A 6,649-nucleotide genomic window follows, 5' to 3' on the forward strand; every position below is an offset into this window, starting at 1 on the left:
AGCACTTACTACATTCCAGGACTTGTGCTAAGGGCTAGACATATGTTGTCCGTCATTTTTCAGTTGTGTCGTACTCTTCATGACCCTATTTTGGGTTTTCTTGGTAAACATCCTAGAGTGGTTTCCTTCTCCAGCTTATTTTTCAGATGAAGAAACTGAAGCAAATGAAATTAAGTGACTTGCCCAGGATCACAGAATAACTAAGTGTCTGAGGTCATATTTGAACTCAAGAAAAAGGAGTCTTCCTAACTCCAGGTCTGGCACTCTAAATCTACTGAGCCACCTAACTGCTAGAAATATAAAGAAAGACAAAAATCATCCCTTCCCTCACAATTAATGGAGTACACAACATACAAACAAGTAGTTACAAAAAAATAAATTATAGATAATCAGTTCAAATGGTGGCTTAAATTGGAAGTCCTTGCAATTCCTGAAATGGGTCTCTCCATTTGGGGAGTTGAGAGTAGTACTATACAATCAAGAAAAGTGATCTGACATTAACTCTGCATTTGTTTCTTGTATGATACACTGAAAGTCAGTGTGGAAGAGTGCACTGGAATCAAACTCAACTAGAAATGAATCCCTCAGGAAGACATATTGGCTTGGAAAATGGTAAATCAACATTGTCTGTTGCATTGTATTTTTAAAATTTTTTTGTTAAACATTTCCCAATTATATTTTAATCTGGTTTGACAAGACTCATGACACCACTACTGTAATGGGCAGAGAAATCAAGAAGATCTGGATTCAGGATCTGCATCTGAAAAGGAGAGATGAGCAAACCACTATAACTATGAGCAAATCACTAACCTTTCAGTGAAGGAGGGCTTAATAAAACTGAAAATAAGAAACTCTGGAACTAATAAGACTAGGAGATGGTTTTATTTTTTTAAACAATTTAACAGAGAAATCATTGGTTAATTTGATTTTTTTTTAAAAAAGGACTAATTACCTATATCAAAGATGAAACGCGTGAATTCACCACCAAGGAAGAAGAAATTGAAGCAATTATTAAGAACTATTTTCCAAGTTATTTGCCAGTAAATGTAACAATATAAGCAAAATGAATGAATATAAATACATAAATTTCCCAGATTAATCTTAGAGTGAAAGTTGCTTTCTAAGACTGAAATTTATAGATAAGTTAATAATTTGTGTTGGTGGATGGAGTTTCCACACAGAAAGTCCTCAATATCAGTATTCTCGCAGGACTCAATTTTCTTCCCTTCCCCCTAAATTATAATGACATAGCTTATTTAGATATTATGGCATTACCCCTTCATTTTATAGATCAGGAAACAGAAACCCAAAGCTTTGAAGTGACTTACCCAAGATCACATAGCCATAATCAGAATTTCTATCCAGTCTTCTGATGCCAAATGGTGAGTAATGGTCTCCTTGAAGTCAAAGACTGTAGATCTTGGTACAGTTCCTTAATAATAGGAGGCTCTCAGTAAATACTTTTTAAGTTAAGAAAAGACCATAAAACCTGATTTCAACTTCACTATTAACTGGGCCATAATCCTGGACAAATCCCTCAACTTTACTAAGCCTCTGTTTTTTCATCTATAAAATGGCATATTCAAACTAAATTATATCTCAAGACCACTCCAATTTTTAAGATAGTAATTCTACTCTTTTACATATTTTGCCGTTCAGCCATTCAGTCCTGTCTGATTCTTCATGACCTAACGGTCATGGGATTTTCTTGGCAAAGATAGTATAGGGATTTGCTATGTCCTTCTCTAGTGGCTTCAGTGGTTCCTTTTGTTAGGTAAAAAAAGTTAAGAGACTTGCCCAGGGTCACAGAGCTAGGAAGTGTCCGAGACTGAGATTTGAACTCAGGTTTTCCTGATTCCAGATGCAGAGCCCTTAACCAGAACCATATATATTGATATATTGATATATTGATACTTGGACTCCATTTGCTCCCATCTTGACTCCTCCCTTTCCTTTTCAATTAGCATCAAGCCTTTAGTATAATAAGGCTATAAGCTAGACAAGAGTAAGCATTTTTTAAGGAATAACAAAAATCTATTAATGTTCCCTAAGACCCCAGAGAAAATATAACTACCCAGAAAAAAGGTATTTTTAAGATAAAAAAGGTAACAAACTGAATTTAGTTGAATAGTGGTCAGAAATTATTCCATATGCTGCTGCTGCTACTGCTATTACTATTACTCTAGCATTTATATAATGTTTGAAGGTTTGCAAAGTACTTTATGTATATTATCACATTTGACCTTCATAATAACCTTGTAAAAGGAACTCTATTATTATCAATATTTTAAAGACGAAGAAACTGAGGCTGAGTGGTTTAAGTGACTTGCTCAGAGTGACCCAGATAATCAGTAACAGAGACAGGATTCAAACTCACATCATCTCTTATAAGATAATCAAGACCTTTTTTTTTTTTTCTATCCAAACCAATCTCTATAAGTCTAAAATTAGTCTAAACACACGTTAAAAATTTCTCAATTTTTCAGGTTTCCAAGATGTTTTCTTGCCCATCCACCAGCATTTTTGGTAGGGATGGGGGGACGTTAAGGACCCTTAAAGATACCCATGTGAACAAGAAGCTTGAAATGATAATATCTCCACAGGAAAAAAAGATCTGTGTGAGGGTCGACCATTTGAGGTTCTAGTTTTAAGAGGGAAATAAAAGGAAGTGTGGAAAAGAAACAGGGCATCTGACTTTTGATGAATGCTAAACTGTTATGTGACTTGGCACACATTCTTGTCCTTAGCAGACTCCCAATACAGCCTGATTCTGTGTTGACTCTGAGCACTCATGGACCACACAAAGAAAAGAAGGGGGAAGTGCTTTGAGCTATTGCTGGAATTAACTGGAGTTTTGTGGAAGACATCTTGATAAGTTCTCTGGTTTGTTACTTATTGTTAAGAATAGGTTAAACGGCACACTTGGAAAGATTCTTTATATTCTTTAAAGCTTAGCCCCTAGATTTGAACTGTACCTGAACTGAATTGCCATTTTTTTCTTCTCTTTAAACTTTGAGCTTTGAAAATATTCAATCAACTTCTCTCCTAAGGTTTTTCAGTTTTATTCCCTTCAGCATTTCTGGGTTCCATCTGGGCCTGAGGGGAAGAAGTGCCAAAACCACCATGCAAAAGGCTGCCCTTGAGGTATTTTCAGCCCGACTGGAAGCAGCAGGTAACGGAAATCTTCTGAGACAGCCCGTTCTCGTGAGATTTTCCTGTCCAGGTCTGCTGACCCAAGCACTTCTCCAGCTTGGATAAGCTTTGGATTTGCATCTGCACATTAGGGTATTGATCCTAGTTCCAAATGGAACTAAACAGATGGACTCCCTCCCCACCCCCTGCCTCTTCCTGTCCCTGTCCCTGTTTTTTTGCCAACAGCTCCAACTCTCAAGTTTTTATTTACAGCCTCCCTGACAAAAGCAGCCCCTGCTACAAGAGCTGAGGAGACAAACACGAACAGGGAACTTGGTTTTGGAATGGGGAAAGAGATCCCTTTTCTCACCTTTGTTTTCAGTTGTGAATGACAGAAATTAAAGGTTTTCTGAAAGATTTTAAAGCTTTTGGGGGAGAAGGAGCCATGAAGAAATTAGCTTTATTGAAAAAATAGCTGTTTATGATCTGACCATTATTTCTACACCAGAATCATTTTAGCTGCTGAAGAAACATTTGATTTTATAATTAGGTTAAGCATTTCCTTCTGAACGGTGTCTATAATAGTTATTTGCTTAGCAAATCTCCATTTTGTCAGGTCTTGAAATGTAGAGAGAAGACTAAGAGAATCTCTCTCGGGTACCCACAAGCTGTGTGGCCAAAGGCAAGTCACTTACCTTCTTTAAATTCCATTTTTCCCCTTCTATAAAATGGGGTTCAATATGCCACCCAGATCTGTGATGCACGTCAAATAAGATAATGTGTCCAACGTGTTTTATAACTGTTAAGGTACTTTTAAAATGTCTATTATTATTACTAATAATAGATGAGTTGAAAAAGCAAACTTTAGCAAAGCATCTCACAATCAAAAAAGAATTCTAAATCCTTGTAATGTCATTATACAGAGTGAATTTATAGCATTTAAGGAAATGGTTAAACAAAGAAAAAAACTCAAAAATTATTATTTTTTAAACCCTTACCTTCTGTCTTGGAGCCAATTGGCTCCAAGGCAGAAGAGTGGTAAGAGCTAGGCAATGGGGGTTAAGTGACTTGCCCACGGTCACACAGCTAGGAAGTGTCTGAGGCCAGATTTGAACCTAGGACATGCCATCTCTAGGCCTGGCTCTCAATCCACTGAGCTACCCAGCTGCCCCCTCAAAAAGTATTTTTGAAAGTTTTCATAAGCATGGCATGGTAAAGGGAGGCGTGGGAACAAGAATCTTCTTTTCCCACTAATCACTGTAGTTTGAAGAACACTACTAAATGTTCAACATTATTTCTTGCTTTTTCCCCATAGGCTTTGGACTTTAAGAAACAGTACAGTTTAGTAGAAATAGCTCTGAATTCAGAGTGAAAAATATGGGTACTAGTTCTGTCTGTGCCACTAACTTAGATGTGTGACTTTAGGTGATTATCATATCAGTTCTTTGGGCTTCATTTTCTTCTTCTGTAAAGTGGAGTTGAGCTAAATGATCACCTCAAACATTATATGATTCTGTAACAATTGAATACACTTTAAGATCTCATATAACTTGAATATTGATTTTATATTTTGCCCTAAAGCCACAATTATAGACTTCCATTGTGAAAAATCAGTTGCAAAAAATAAACCCTCCCAGGGCAGCTAGATGACTCTGTGGATAAAAAGCCAGACCTGGAGATGGGAGGTCCTGGATTCAAATCTGTTCTCAGATACTTCCCAGCTATGTGACCCTAGGCAAGTCACTTAACCCCATTTGTCTAGCCCTTTCCTCTCTTCTGCCTGGGAACCAGTGTTTGGTATTGATTCTAAGAAAGAAGGTAAAGATTTAAATAAATAAACCATCTTATCTCCTTGACAGTGGACATAAAAGGACCATATGAGATGTCCAGAGGGTAGGAAGACCACCCCCAAAAGGGCTCTGTCCTCATGATCCTCCTCTCTCCCAGCCCTAAGACCTTCCAGAAACTATCTAGGTCATCAGGACGACAGAAAGATTGACCACCACAAGAAATATCTACCCCACTCATTGCTCAACTATTCACACAGACTGGATAAGTTGGCAGTAAACGTGGCAGTGACATGGAAGACCACTAGGATTTACCATCTTCCCTGCTGTTATTCCTTAGAGCTCTCTGGCACTGCTGTCTGCCCCATTTATATAGCCTAAGGATTTGTGGGTCTTGTCTCTTATCCATACCATCAATTTATCCTTAGGATTTCTGGGACTTTCCATCTGCCCTACATCTGACCTTTCTTTTATGGTCTTCTCCAATTAGAATTGAGAACCAGTACTATTACTTTATTCTATTTGAGTCTCCAGAGCCTAGCATGGTGCTTGGCACATAAAATATTCTTATTAAATGCTTTTTCATTCATTCATTGAAGGTGAATTGAGGACCAAGCTTGTTTGTATGGGCTGCTAGAAATTTGTCAAATTTCAGATTTATTTCCTAGTAGGAGATAATGGGTGAAAAATTGAAGCCCTGTGCAAGAACTACTGCATGTCATTCAGAAGGGTTAAAACTAAAAAGACTTTGAACGAAGCTTTGAAGATGGTCTTAAGCCTCATTACCAGGTTTCTTCAGGTGGTGATATTTAGGTACAAAATGATCAATTAGAGAGTTGGGAAGAGAAGAAAGTGGGATAGCATAACCTGAAGCCTATAAACCTGTCTGGGTATTTTTGGTATTATTATTATTAAATAAAAGTTGTATTAAAATGAAACACTTTATTATTTAGCTTTCTGTCTGCTTGGCAGCTTTTGCTTCATAAATCTGGTTGGAGAAAATTGGCATATTTGAATTGGACATTGGAGGTAGCACTTGCTACAACATCAAGAAAATGGCTGTACATCTTTTTAAATTGTTTCCCTAGCATATGATTTTTAAACAGCCTGACAAAAATGTTTTCCTTACTTCATTCTCCTGTGAATTAAAAATGCATATTAGCATTGCCAGTTGGCATATTCTTCAGTGATTCCAGCAGACAGCAATGGGAATGTATGAACTAGTTGTTGGAAAAACTGCTTTTTTTTTTTTTTTTTTTTTTGCAGTGTGTACCAGACTATGCCTCCTTTGAAAGAGATCCTTTTATTTTTAACTAATTCCTCAATGCAAAAACAACCTAAAAGTATTGCCTAATTGGGGGACAGGAAAAATGAATGAAAAAAACAACCTGGAAACAAAGAACAATTGGTGTTCCCAGTTAAACACTAATTAATGATTGTTGTCATTAAACTGAAAGTGTGGCCTGAATTACATTTTCCAGAGTCTTTGCCTGTGCCTAAAAAAGGAACCTTCCTTGTTGCTTTAGGCATGGAACAGACACCACAACAGCTAACCAACTTGCTCTATGTGAAATTGAGTCTCTCTCTGTCTCTCCCCCTTCCCCCCTTTCCCCTCTCTGTCTCTATCTCTGCTACACCACCCCCCCCTCTCTCTCTTTCTCTCTCTCTCTCTCTCTCTCTCTCTCTCTCTCTCTCTCTCTCTCTCTCTCTCTCTCTCTCTCTCTCTCTCT

Source organism: Gracilinanus agilis, chromosome 1, assembly GCF_016433145.1.
Source record: "Gracilinanus agilis isolate LMUSP501 chromosome 1, AgileGrace, whole genome shotgun sequence".
Taxonomy (NCBI): Eukaryota; Metazoa; Chordata; class Mammalia; order Didelphimorphia; family Didelphidae; genus Gracilinanus; species Gracilinanus agilis.